This window comes from Anabrus simplex, chromosome 3, assembly GCF_040414725.1.
Source record: "Anabrus simplex isolate iqAnaSimp1 chromosome 3, ASM4041472v1, whole genome shotgun sequence".
NCBI lineage: Eukaryota > Metazoa > Arthropoda > Insecta > Orthoptera > Tettigoniidae > Anabrus > Anabrus simplex.
Genome location: NC_090267.1, coordinates 318,073,476 through 318,088,914, shown reverse-complemented (window position 1 = coordinate 318,088,914; position 15,439 = coordinate 318,073,476). Strand labels below are relative to the sequence as shown.

General features: G+C 44.0%; 1 long non-coding RNA gene across 1 annotated transcript in view; it reads right to left on the bottom strand.

Annotated features, from left to right (window-relative positions):
* The window catches only part of LOC137499027 (uncharacterized), a 465,253-nt gene that overhangs the window by 73,427 nt on the left and 376,387 nt on the right, over positions 1 to 15,439 (bottom strand). The gene's annotated exons all lie outside the window — the stretch shown is intronic.

Sequence of the window (15,439 nt, the reverse complement as noted above, 5' to 3'; positions counted from 1 at the left end):
TTATCAACTCGGGAAAATTAGTGAAACATAGGCTACTCTTTTATTACTAGTAATAGGCAGCGTACATTTTCGGTTGGGATTTTCGTTTTTCATAAAGGTATCAAACTCTCAAACGAAGAAAATGAACATACCAGTGTATATTTACTTGTATAGTCGTATTTTAGCCGTGGTACGTACGCGTACTTAGCATTGTGGCAACTTCGAACTTTCACACACTGTGTTTAAATTCGAAACAGATCATATTTCCACAAAAACGTGTTATACGGTAACAATTAAAAGAATAAATCCCACGAGAAGAATTACGCCGTTCAATTTATATTACTCATCACGTGAAGATACCATACCTAACCTAAACCATGAGGTCTTATTATCTTAATAATAGCTGTTTACGTGATTCCTGATGTGATAAATTTAAAGAAAGAACACGCAATATACTGAAATATAAAGTTCTGTCTTTCAACAGTCGCAATTATCCAAAGAATTCTCCCAATACTTATGAATTACATTCACTAGTACAATTTGTAACATTCGCTTAGCTCGCCTCAATCGATCATCTGATTGGCTTGGCGCGCTTTCTACAGTACGGCCTGTATATCACGAAGGCAGTGCTGGTAGCTCCGAAGCGTGCATACCTCCTCAACATAGTGGAATGTCCGCACCGCGTCACGGCAGTTGCACTGAGGGCTGGAAATTTTTCCTCACATAAGGATCCGAAAGTTGTATCTTCCAAAAACTGTCCCGACTCTTATTCAGGGAAGCCCAGATCCTTCTTGACAAGTCGAACCCGGAAGGTTTCCTAGAAGGGTCGTAGACCAACACCAGCTGGTCAAAATTGGATGCAGCCCACTCCTCCCGCCAAATGTCGTCCATGTTGTATGGGATTCAACCTTCCCCTTACCTAGTTGCCATGAGGGATATCGATATTTTCGTCTCCCTTGCTTCTCTCTATCTTGGTCGTAATGAATCGATAATAGTTCATTCGAGGTACATGTTAACAAATGCCGGCCCCATAGTGTAGGGGTAGCGTGCTTGCCTCTTACCCTAGGGTCCCGGGTTCGATTCTCGGACAGGCCAGGGATCTTTACGTGGACCTGAGGGCTGGTTCGAGGTCTACTCAGCCTACGTGATTAGAATTGAGGAGCTATCTGACGATGAGATGGCGCCCCGGTCTAAAAAGCCAAGAATAACGGCCGAGAGGATTTGTCGTGCTGACCACATGACACCTCGTAATCTGCAGGCCTTCGGGCTGAGCTGCGGTCGCTTGGTGGGCCAGGGCCCTTCAAGAGCAGGAGTGCTATGGTGGGGGGGGGGGGGTTGACCATTCCTTCTTCAGTGCAGTTAGCCTTCAAAGGTGAGGAGAATAGATGCTACTTAATACTGACAGTCATTTAAACAGCGTGGATTTTTAGAGTGGAAGGTACTGTTCTCATTGTATCATTCATCCGGACATCAAGTTTTATCCATACAGGACTGGAATATTTTAGAATTGGATATACCTTACCTGTTCCTGTTCAGAGTACAGTAGCATTTGCTCGCTGACATTTAACACTGAGTTTATGAAGGATGTCGTTGCGTGTTTTAACCTTTGCTCCCGTTCTGCAGAGATGATATTTGTGCGTCAAAGAGCGATCCAGCACGTTTTCCAAGATTTTGGATTAGCGCAGTATTTTGTATTTTGGCTTCTGAATTAAAGTAGCAATAGGTCCTACATTTATCTAGATGGTATTAACCTCTGTTTTGTTTGCACTGGGCTCCAATCGCCAGGTATTGAAGTACAGGGGTATACATAATTAGCATACCGCCGGTAGAAAAAGGAAACCTTTCATGGCATAATGCTGTTCCTATCCATCGTGTTCCTTAAGACTGCTCACGCCTCCCAGCCATATATGGATATGCAGTCCTTAAAAACAACTTCGTTGTGTTAAAGGGAAAGTTAAAGGAAAATTAACCTTAAGTACAGGGTATACTCTGGAGTGAGTAAATTCGCCGCGCAAACATACATTCTTACAGTACGCTACGGCAAGGTTTATTTTCCCTTTCACATATGCTGCTTGCCATTCCATCGTCACCGTAAGACCTGTTGGTGTCGATGCGACGTAAAGCAAATTGAAAGAAAAAAGGTACTGTTGCGGAGATGTTGCAACCTTTGTAGTGGCAGGACTTAGGAGTAAGATGAGAAATGGCGTGGAATGACATTAGTAAACGAATAATACTGAATGGGGTTTTTGAAGGGAAACCTCATAATAAATGTTGGGATTCAAGAGGAAAAATTGGGGCAAATACTCTTTTATAGGAAGAGTAATTAGGGATTGGAATACCTTTTCTTTATTTTGCTAGTGGTTTAACGTAGCAGTAACCCAATAAACGTTTTCGGTGATGCAAGTATGGAAAAGTGTTAGGATTGGGAAAGTAGTGATCATGGCCTTAATTAAAGCACAAGTCCTGCATTTGTCTGGCGTGAACACGAGAAACCATGGAAAAACCTTTTTATAGCTGCCCATAATACGATTCAAAACCACGATACCCTGAATGCTGGCTCATAGCTACGCGACCCTAACCGGACGCCGAATTTTAGTTCTCCGCTTTCCTCCCGTAGGCACTGAAGGATACCAACCCAGTTACCGCATGGCCAGATGAGCACATGCTTTAAACGATCGCACTGCATAGAATCGTAATCGATGATCCTTCAGCCATCGCATTTTTCATTCACGGCAATTTGTCGACTGGATAGCGAAACTTCGCGAATTGACTCGGTAATAGCAGAGCACGTTCATAATGCAGGCACCGCCAACTCGCCCGGTAAATGCTTAAGTAATAACACCATAAGTCATTTTCTTATCTAACAATCCCTGCGCCTAAATGTTTCCTCTGTTACAAATTTCTTAAATCTGTAACTCACATCATCACAGTTTAGTGAGGGACATTTCTCTATTACATCCACTTGGTATTTACATACTCTTGTCCTACACGGCTGTCGGCATTTATTATCCTATTTTAGATTAATGTCGACCCTCTTAACTGTAATACTTTCTTCTTCAATTTCTCTGTATGTATGCGAGTACTAATCCCGAAACCTGGACACACATTTTATTTTGAGAAAAAATTCCAAGCTGTAAAAATGTGTAACTTTTTGGCTCCAAACATGTCGAAATGTGGAGGGAAATTTTGACGATGGATCTTCGTTTCGGGGTAATTGGCCGCTGAACGCTAAGTCGTATCACAAAACAGATAGCCCAATCGTTGCTGAATTTGGAGAATTCTACAACATTGGTACCGTGACTTTTGGCGTACCTCGATCCTTTACACGTTAGATACAGCTGCATTTCTCGAGTATAATCAAATCTCTCCAACACGATTGTGCATAGCATTAGGAAAAGGGGTCTGTCTTTATAATGAAACCTCTCGATATCGATTGTGAATGGCAGTAGGCAAGTGAGAATGCCGTTTTAGTACAAATTCCCGACTCGATTGTGAATAGCAGTAGGAAACGTGGCCTGCCAATATAATCAAAACTCCCCAACACATACCGTACATCTAAAGCAACGTGGTATTTCTCGGGTAACGCTATGAGACATGAAATTTAATGTAATCTTTCTCTCTGCGTCTACAATTAATTTACGTAGAAATCTGTATATAATATAGAATACCGTAGCGAACGACGGGTACATTTGCTAGTATCCGAATATTAATAAAAGTGTCAGTTGTTTAGCAACCCGGTAAACACAGAATGTATTGCGGGTCAAGGTAACCTTTCGTCTGCAATTATTGGAGTGATCATTTGATTTTACGATTACTCAAAGTTGGATGAATATAAACCTATCAATATCTATCAATGTCTCATCATTCACTGACAGGTAATTCCGGAGAGAAGGAAATGGACGGATTTGCCAACGCTGTTTTAGTAAACTATTTAAACATATAAATTAAACATTAGCACTTCATGGGTATGAACGAGAAGTTCGGGAACTTGCTGAAGGACAGACAAGCGACATAGCTTGTGTCAATCGGCGAAATAACATAAATGAACACGCATCATTAACGACCGCAATTTAACCGACATAAAATAATTAGTGTTATTAAATGTATATGTCGGCAATAGCCTTAAAATTAAGAAAAGGCTTACTAAATTTGTTCAGCAGAAACCGAAGACTGACCAAAGACATAGCCTTGTGCTTGATATATATAGATTGTATTTAACCTAAAATATTTTTAATGAAAATCAATTACACATCTCTTATAGTTTTCAAAGAAAGGTACTTCAAACATTACCTCCTCGACGAAAGTTACTACCAAGAAATATAAAAACAAAGTCACCTCCGTACAGGTCATGAAGGCCCTTGGAGGAGTGGAAGGTAAAGGCTTCCACCATTGTTAACCTCGGCACGTGATGGGGTAGAGTGGTTAGCTCTACGCCCGGCCGCCTTTGCCCCCAGGAATTCACCTGGTACTCATTTTTGGTGTAGGCTGAGTGAACTTCCGGAAGTGGAAATCTCGTTTCTTAAATTTTACGATCCTGACGGGGATTCGAACCCACGTCCTTCCGAGCGAACCGAGCACGCCTTTACCGCCTCGTCCAGGCATCCCCTACCAAGAAGTATAACGGAAGTAGAAATTAGAGTTGATTGCAGCTACAACACCTTTTCCATATCCTCCTTAAAATTTGAAGTATTGTGGCAGCAATTTCTTCTTACGTTATTCAAAAAGTACAGTTGAGGGACAAGCTCCTTAATTTTTAAATATAACTTTTACAATTTGTTTTATGTCACACAGGTACAGATAGGTCTTATGACGATGATGGGATAGGAAAGGGCTAGGAGTGGGATTAAAGTGACCGTGGCCTTGATTGAAATAAATCCGCAGCATTTGCATTGTGTGAAAATAGGAAATCACGGGAAACCATCTTCAGGGTTTCCAACAGTGGGGATCGAAGCCACTATCTCCCGAATGCAAGCTCACTGTTATATGACCCAAACTGTATCTATCAGCTTGTTCCTAAGCTTTATAAATCTAACAGCAAACCATATTGCATCCTAGCCCCCTCTGTAGATCAGTGGTAAAGTGTCGGCTTCTGAATCCCAAGATTATGGATTTAATCTCTGTAGAGGTAGACAATTGACCTGCGGCAAAATAGGATTATTTCCTAATTTACCTAGCTGTTTAAGATGGGAAAAGTATAATACTGGAAAGATGACAGCTGTGAACTTAAGGCGCAGGTCCGGTAGTTGCCCAATATAAAAGTGGGAAAACACGGAATATCATTCTCAGTGCTGCCGAGGAGAATGTTCGAAACGTACATCTCCTGCACGCAAGCTCGCTAGTTCATTTTCTCCTTCAAATCAGCCCTTCCATTATTATGTTGTCAAGAGATGGGAGACACTAACTTACGATCAAAGATTACTTCGGAATGTAAACATTAACATTAACGGCAAGTTGTACATTTTATGTAACTTATAAACATGTGGTCGTAAGTCAGACCACAGATAGTTTTACGATGGATTCCAATATGTGGATACTCGTTTTCATTTAAATAAATTAGAGCATTCACTTCTTACAGAGTGGAGTGGCCGCGTGTTTACGGAGCAAAGTTCTACATTCGGGAGACATGTGGGTTCGAACCACACCATCAGCTTTTTTTTTTCTTGCTATTTGCTTTACGTCGCACCGACACAGATAGTCCTTATGGCGACGATGGGATAGGAAAGGGCTAGGAGTGGGAAGGAAGCGGCCGTGGCCTTAATTAACGTACAGCCCCAGCATTTGCCAGATGTGAAAATGGGAAACCATGGAAAAACCATCTTCAGGGCTGCCGACAATGGGATTCGAACCCACTATCTCCCGATTGCAAGCTCACAGCTGCGCGATCCTAACCGCACGGCCAACTCGCCCGGTCCCACCATCAACTGCGCTGAAAATGATTTTATGTGCTTTCCCAGTTTTGCTTCTAGGCAAATGCCGGAAGAGTTCCTATTCATCAGCCACAGCAGATTCCTTATACCTCCTTACCTACCGAGCTTGATAGCTGCAGTCGCTTAAGTGCGGCCAGTATCCAGTATTCGGGAGATAGCAGGTTCGAACTCCACTGTCGGCAGCCCTGAAAATGGTTTTCCGTGGTTTCCCATTTTCACACCAGGCAAATGCTGGGGCTGTACCTTAATTAATGCCACGGCCGCTTCCTTTCCACTCCTTGGCCTTCCCTGTCCCATCGTCGCCATAAGACCTATCTGTGTCTGTGCGACGTAAAGCAAAAAAAAAAGAAAAGAAAAAACCTCCTTACCAAATTTCATTCACCATCACTAATTCCATCTTCATTAGCTCCTTGAACTGTAGCTAGCGTCAGGAAGGGTACTCGGTTTTAAGAACATGCCAAACGAATTCATCATATCTCACCCCCGACCCCGTATCCAGAAACGGGACTAACAAGGAGGCATTCCCCACTCGTCACCACCGATTTCGCTCAAATTTATAGAACATGCGGGGCTTGTACCCGAAGTGGGAACTCCAGATGGCCAAGCGTATGGAAAATAAAAATAAAAATGTTCACGCGCCTCTCGCACCGTATAAGCCACTTACGTTAGTGCGCACGCTGAGCAGTAGTTGGCAAAGCGATAAGAGCTTGGACTAGTAATTCGATGGTCGTGGCTTCGACTCACCGTGTAGAGAATTTTATATTATTCATTTATTTATATTTATTGTACTTATTTATTTATATGCAAAAGGCATATGGGACGTCATTTTTTAATGAGCACACAATTGTATTTGGTGTTGCGAACTTTCCCGACGGGTTCAAACAGAAATTCTTCTTTTTTCTCCTTTATGACTATCTCCCCTCCTTGGAGAATGTGCCATAAACGTGAATAGTCGTTTCGCTGTAGAATTCGTACCCACCTGACAAGTGAAGGTTGTTCCTCGCAGCTGTGCACAAACAATAGATTATTGGCGTGGGTTGAAAAAGGTCTGACAATGAAATCCCAATTTTTTTTACCTTTTTAATGCCTTTTGCGTATAAATAAATAAATCAAATGAATTATTCACCTCTTTGCTTAATTGGAAAATGAATAATATGAAAGTTGACAGAAAAAATCTGTCTCCACACAGGGAGTCGAAGCCACGACCATCGGATTACCAGTCCGAGCTCTTACCGCTGCGCCAACAGCTGCTCGGCGTGCGCACCAACGTAAGTGACTCATACGGTGCGAGAGTCGCGTAAATATTTTTATTTTTATTTTTATTTTCTATACGTTTGGCCATCTGGAGTTCCCACTTCGTGGACTTTCATTTCTAGCCAAGCCCTGCATGTTCTATAAATTTGAGCGAAATCGGTGGTGACGAGTAGGGAATGCCCCCTTGTAAGTTGTAGACATACATAGCACTCACATCTTTCTTTTCCTGTCCTCTTCAACATTATACGTAGTCGCGAAACATGTTTAATTCGTCCATTTTTATAGCTGGATGCCCTTCCTGACGACAGCCCCGTGGGAAGGTATGTATTCGCTATTACGTGTCTCTTTGTGAATTTGTAATGCGTTGTGTTGTGTGTGCCTGCAGAGGTGTATATTAAGACGAATATCAACACCCAATTCCCGAGCCGGAGGAATCATATAAATAACTACACATGGCAAGAATATTCAACCTGACCGTTAGTCTAACCGCTGGCCATAGAACCGAAGGTCACAAAGGTGATATTTGAAACCAAGGAGCAGGTAAAGTCATAGCATTCACATTGATTAATATTTCAAGCACGACCACTTAAAAAAAAAAAAATACTGTACAGGTGATAACACTGAACTGCATATCTCGCTCATTTCATGTCTTACGTTATACAAATTGGCAAGGATCGTTGTTGGTGTTCATCCCAGGATAATACATAGTGCACATCCTTATCCAAAAGATATGGGGAAGAAGTAAACATCATCTATTCCACATCAGTTGAATGCTGGGTCTGAACGTTAATATTAAAGGCACGACCGCTTCTTTCTTATTCCTACCCTTTCCCATCCTTGCGTCGCCGAATAGTATAAATGTGTTACTGCAACCTTAAACCACTAGCAAAATATCCAGGGTTTTATATCAGGTGATCGTGGAGGCCACAGCACTATTCGCGTATCATTATTCGCTGCAAGACCAATCCAGCGTCCTGGAGTATGGTGCATTCCAGAGCCGAAAGCATCCAGTGGATTGGAATCGTTGCACCCAAGGTGATATGCAATCCCTTTGCAGTGTACGCTCATTAAGTGTTTGTGTTAAGCGTAACGCCGCACTGCTACAATAGCTCCTGTTCATGTAAATTCTATCGCGCAAAACATTTTCACTTGCTGTGAGGTCGCTATTTTGTATCAAACTGTAAACAAGGACAATAGCACCCCTGGCAGTGAACACGTAAACTAAACAGATGGACATGAAACTTACGAACAACGAACTTATGCAGGTCGTCTATCATTGCATCACTACATAATATTGTGATTCATTCATGTCAGTTCAATAAAGAACAAATAAGATGTAATTTAGCATCAGTTGTTTTAACAACCCTATAGGTCTATATTTATGATATGGCCAAATACACTGACTGACAGTGACAATGCAACACCAAGGAGGAGTGGTTCGAAAGGGATGAAAGTTGGGGAAAAAACAGAGACGGCACGGACGAATAATTGATGTTTATTTCAAACCGATATGCAGGTTACACAATGCGCACGGCATCGACTCAGTAGGATGTAGGACCACCGCGAGCGGCGATGCACGCAGAAACACGTCGAGGTACAGAGTCAATAAGAGTGCGGATGGTGTCCTGAGGGATGGTTCTCCATTCTCTCTCAACCATTTGCCACAGTTGGTCGTCCGTACGAGGCTGGGGCAGAGTTTGCAAACGGCGTCCAATGAGATCCCACACGTGTTCGAGTGGTGAGAGATCCGGAGAGTACGCTGGCCACGGAAGCATCTGTACACCTCGTAGAGCCTGTTGGGAGATGCGAGCAGTGTGTGGGCGGGCATTATCCTGCTGAAACAGAGCATTGGGCAGCCCCTGAAGGTACGGGAGTGCCACCGGCCGCAGCACATGCTGCACGTAGCGGTGGGCATTTAACGTGCCTTGAATACGCACTAGAGGTGACGTGGAATCATACGCAATAGCGCCCCAAACCATGATGCCGCGTTGTCTAGCGGTAGGGCGCTCCACAGTTACTGCCGGATTTGATCTTTCTCCACGCCGACGCCACACGCGTCTGCGGTGACTATCACTGACAGAACAGAAGCGTGACTCATCGGAGAACACGACGTTTCGCCATTCCCTCATCCAAGTCGCTCTAGCCCGGCACCATGCCAGGCGTGCACGTCTATGCTGTGGAGTCAATGGTAGTCTTCTGAGCGGACGCCGGGAGTGCAGGCCTCCTTCAACCAATCGACGGGAAATTGTTCTGGTCGATATTGGAACAGCCAGGGTGTCTTGCACATGCTGAAGAATGGCGGTTGACGTGGCGTGCGGCGTGCGGGGCTGCCACCGCTTGGCGGTGGATGCGCCGATCCTCGCGTGCTGACGTCACTCGGGATGCGCCTGGACCCCTCGCACGTGCCACATGTCCCTGCGCCAACCATCTTCACCACAGGCGCTGCACCGTGGACACATCCCTATGGGTATCGGCTGCGATTTGACGAAGCGACCAACCTGCCCTTCTCAGCCCGATCACCATACCCCTCGTAAAGTCGTCTGTCTGTTGGAAATGCCTCCGTTGACGGCGGCCTGGCATTCTTAGCTATACACGTGTCCTGTGGCACACGACAACACGTTCTACAATGACTGTCGGCTGAGAAATCACGGTACGAAGTGGGCCATTCGCCAACGCCGTGTCCCATTTATCGTTCGCTACGTGCGCAGCACAGCGGCGCATTTCACATCATGAGCATATCTCAGTGACGTCAGTCTACCCTGCAATTGGCATAAAGTTCTGACCACTCCTTCTTGGTGTTGCATTTGCTCTGTCAGTCAGTGTACATAAGGATAGAAGTGGCCGTTTTGTTCACTCAGGCTTCTTATTAAAACATAGAAAATTATTCGTTGAAGCGCAGGTCCTTCGTTATGATGTCTGTGGGTGATCTGAGCGTCTGAGAGCATAGGGACCTACCCAGGATTAAATCTAATATTGAAGACGGCACAGCCATGCACTCTCATGACAGAGGAAATAACCAATGAAGATTGAAATCCTCTACCGGTGCAGGAATCGACCCTGGATCATTCGGACTGATGGGAAGGTTGCCACCGAGCTGCACACCCATTCAAATGATTCGTACTACTAACTAACCTAACCCCATGGCACTACAGCCCTGAAGAGTCTTGGCCTACTAAGCGACCGCTGCTCTGCCCGAAGCCCTGCAGATTACGAGATGCCGCGTGGTCAGCACGACGAATCCTCTCGGCCGTTATTCTTGGCTTTCTAGCCCGTGGCCGCTATCTCACCGTCAGATAACTCTTCAATTCTAATCACGCAGGTTGAGTGGACCTCGACCCAGCTCTTAGATCCAGGTAAAAGTCCCTGACCTGGCCGGGAATTGAACCCGGGGCCTCCGGGAAAGAGGCAGGCACGCTACCCCTACACCACGGGGCCGGCACATTTCTGACAGTACCGGGAATTGAACAGGGGCCGCCGAGGACGGCAGCTAGTAACACTAACCGTTATGCTACGGAGGTGATTCGTACTACAGTATATTTATTTTCCGGAAGAGACACACAGATCTGCGACCATACCCCTTTAACTTACGATTCCGACGTGCTTTCCGGGTATTGCGGCTGGTTGAGTCTCAGTCGGGAAACGCCAGCTTGCTGTTACATTACCTGGTGAGCTGATGGACCATGGCACAGTAGTTCCGCTGGGAGGCAAATTCAATTTCCCTTTTGGCGCGTAATAATAGCTTCCAGGTGACCTTTGACCATTGTAATGCCACAGGCGACGTACTGCGGGATATACAGGCCTACAAGAACAACTTACTAAGAGCTACATCCAGGGACAGTTATCTGATCTGTCACAAATTTCAAACAATATTAGAGTAGTTTAATGTTTAACATAGCCATAAATTAATTACGTAAACATCTTAGGGATCCTTTTTCTTAAAGCAATAACAATATTGTGTGTTTATCCCCTTGGGCTGAATTGTAGGCGTAGATGCCTTCCGTTCAGAGAGACTGGGTTTGATTCCTGGCCAGGCCAGGCATTTTAAGCACATGTAAACCTGCGTCCACCGGATTAGGCGGGTGAGGAAAACTGCTCTGTTGTCAGATATGGGAACGGTGAAGCGATAAATGGTGGGGAGTCGCTTACCTCTTAGCACGCATTGGCAACGCTGACCGTGCAGTGCTGTCTAGTTGAAGCCGGTCCGCTCCAGGTCCACGCATTCTTTAAAATAGTTCTCTTTTCCATATTACGCATTCGAATATATACTGTATTTAAAGTTATATTTTAAACCGTAAACAAATATTGGAATAAAACAGATACAGATTAATATACAGGATGAAGCGTAATTCGCGCACTCGGCCGTCGCAGCGCGACTCCTCACATGCCGGCAATAAAAAAATGTTTCTTACAAAATTTCGTCTAGCGAGTATATCCGGCAGAAAAACGACGTTGAAGAGTAGCAATCTGGCAACACTGTAACTACATGTAGGGTAATTACCTCTGTCAGCAGACGTTAGTCGTAATATACAGTTGGTGCAGTGGATAGAGTTTTGGGTTAGCATGCAGGAAGTCGAGTGGTCGATCCTGGGTTGAGGCGTATGTTTTTTTATTTCGTAAATGTAGTCCAGGTGGTATGGTATCTGGCATCTTAATCGTCAACAGCGATTGCAGTGGGTCCTCTAGAAACCATTTGCACTTACATACTACGATCCTAGAAATGGACGAACCTGTTTGTTTCAGCTGTGTATTTCTTATTAGTCTAACCAGGTATTTGTTGTTTCAGCGTTACAAAATGTTGTAAATGTAGGATACATGTGACCTGAGAAACGGTGTCCTACTGTATTACAGTAGGTAATGTCAGATGGAAATTAGCAAAAAAAAAAAAAAAAAAAGAAAGAAAGAAATGCGCCTCACCCCAGGATCGAACCATCGACCTCCTGCATGCGAACCAAAAACTGTACCCAGTGCACCAACTGTACAGCACGACCAGCACGTGCTAACAGCGGTACTTACCCTACATATGGTTACAGTGTTGCCAGATTGCTATTCTTCAACGTCCGTTTTCTACCGGATATACTCGCAAGACGAAAATTTGTAAGAGACATTTTTTTATTGCTGGCATGTGATGAGTCGCGCTGCGACGCCCGAGTGCGCGAATTACGCTTCATCCTGTATAATACTGATGTAGGCCTACTTACCATTTCCTGTGTGCAGAGCTGGCGGATGCGACCCGAACAAACTCGACTAGCGACATTTATACGACCACTTCCCGAGCAATTTTCCAGGGAAACGAAAAGGCCCATGGAAACATGTTCCAGATAATAAATTTATGTTAGAAAATGAAATGAAATGCGATGTCGTATGGCTTTTAGTGCCATAATATCCCAGGACGGGTTCGGCTCGCCAAGTACAGGTCTTTCTATTTGACTGCCGTGGCCGACCTGCGCGTCATGATGGGGATGAAATGATTATGAAGACAACACATACACGCAGCCCCCGTGCCATTGGAATCAACCAATTAAGGTTGAAGTCCCCGACCCGGCCGCGAATCCAAGCCGGGTCTCTCTGAACCGAAGGCCAGTACGCTGACCGTTCAGCCAACGAGTCGGATGTTAGAAGATTTTCTATATTGTTCCCGCGGACATTTTATTGGCTGAAATATGTAGCCACTTACTGAAAATTTCAATAAATGATTTTACGGATTTAAATATACTTGTTCAGGTTCATATTCTTAATATTTACTGCTGTTTTAATTTGTTTATGTGGAAAATAGTTATACCGGAGAAATCAGTCGTCTTTCCTGAAGCTTGTAGAATAATTCGTTTTTCAAAACTGTAAGAGGTAACACCAGGGGCTTGGAAGAGAACTAACTGCCACGCGTTCTGAAATGATGCGTTCAGTAAAATTTGTTCGCCAGTTGCTACATAACTTTGGCAACAGCGTAATTTCTCTTACCCGTTTAATTTGGTGGCCGCAATAATAGTCGAATTCTTCAGCTTAGGGAATGCGAATAATGTTCCATTTATTCACACGCATCACACTACGCACACTATGAAACAACTCAGAAACATGCAATAGTGAATACATCCTTTCGCATAGAATTGGTACAACGGGAAAACAAATGCTATTACGATGAGTATGTGCTAACGCTGCCGCCTCTGTGGTGTAGTGGTTAGCGTGATTAGCTGCCACCCCCGGAGGCCCGGGTTCGATTCCCGGCTCTGCCACGAAATTTGAAAAGTGGTACGAGGGCTGGAACGGGGTCCACTCAGCCTCGGGAGGTCAACTGAGTAGAGGTGGGTTCGATTCCCACCTCAGCCATCCTCGAAGTGGTTTTCCGTGGTTTCCCACTTCTCCTCCAGGCGAATGCCGGGATGGTACCTAACTTAAGGCCACGGCCGCTTCCTTCCCTCTTCCTTACCTATCCCTTCCAATCTTCCCATCCCTCCACAAGGCCCCTGTTCAGCATAGCAGGTGAGGCCGCCTGGGCGAGGTACTGGTCATACTCCCCAGTTGTATCCCCCGACCAATAGTCTGAAGCTCCAGGACACTGCCCTTGAGGCGGTAGAGGTGGGATCCCTCGCTAAGTCCGAGGGAAAAACCGAACCTGGAGGGTAAACAGATGATGATGATGATGATGATGTGCTAACGCTACCATCAGGCAGTTATTCAGTGGACGATATTCATGACTACATTGAAAGTACGTTAATGGAACAGTTTAGGGAAGAGGGTTTTTGTAATCATAATTACAAATTCTCAATTACTGTTAGCAACATCACACATAAATCTGTTTTTGAGTCATCATTCAAGATTGACTTCAAATCACAACCTGATTCGATAGGACGATTGCATGAATTTTCACCAAGAAAGCTCATACCGAACGTACGTTACGAGTTTGATCAACCTATAACACTAAACATTGCTTCTAATATTATTACAGACTTGAATAGCAATCAACAATATTCACACGTCCTGCACGACTTTATTATTACAGAGGAAAGTGGTTATACTATTCGTGAGAAACCGTCAGTGGTTCCTTATCATCCTGTGTCTGTAAAACACATTAGTAATATCACTCTTAAGCTTGTGAATAAACAATATCAGCTTATTAATTTCGATCGACACACGCACGTAGATTACAAACTTCACCTTAAACCAGTATGAAAAAAGTCGTTAAAACACGGTGTACATTTTGATTCATACTACATGTTTGCGAATACTTAACGAGTTAACATATGCCCATAAGCAGAATCTCCAAGATTTAGGTTATACGCTACTACAATAAAATGGAAGTAGTACAGTTACAGGTCAAGAGCGAGTTATGAACTGACAGTTACTTGTTCTTACTTAATATATATATATATATACAGGGTGAAGCATAATTCGCGCACTCGGGCGTCGCAGCGCGACTCCTCACATGCCAGCAATAAAAAAATGTATCTTACAAAATTTCATCTTGCGAGTATATCCGGCAGAAAAACGACGTTGAAGATTAGCAATCTGGCAACACTGTAACCACATGTAGGGTAACTACCTCTGTCAGCAGACATTACTCGTATTGCACAGTTGGTGCAATGGATAGAGTTTTGGGTTAGCATGCAAGAGGTCGAGTGGTCGATCCTGGGTTGAGGCGTATGTTTTTTATTTCGGAAATGTAGTCCAGGTGGTATAGTATCTGGCATCTTAATCGTCAACAGCGATTGCAGTGGGTCCTCTAGAAACCATTTGCACTTAAATACTACGATCCTAGAAATGGACGAACAATCGTTTTCATTGGTCAGCTTTGAAATGCGCCCTTTCTACGTCGCGGGCGTGAATTTATTCGCACCACTTCATCTACTACATGTGAAACCTGTTTTCTTTGTACCCTCCCCCAATGGTCCCATAGATTAGTACCAACTATTATTCTTGCCTCGTTCAGGTCCATTACATTTCGTTAGGGCCTTACGTTACCAGTAGGCCTAGCAACGTGCTCTGCGAATAATGTCCAAACTCGGTTACAATTTATATGTGTTATCACCATGCTCCCAATAATTCTGCCTTTCAACATTGCGTGTTGCGTCTGGTAACCGCATGCTGTTTAGTACGTATCTCAATGTATTATTTTTATTATTATTATTATTATTATTATTATTATTATTATTATTATGTTGTAAATGTAGGATACATGTGACCTTAGAAACGGTGTCTTACTGTATCACAGTAGGTACTGTCAGATGGAAATTAGCAAATAAAAAATGCGCCTCAACCCAGGATCGAACCATCGACCTCCTGCATGG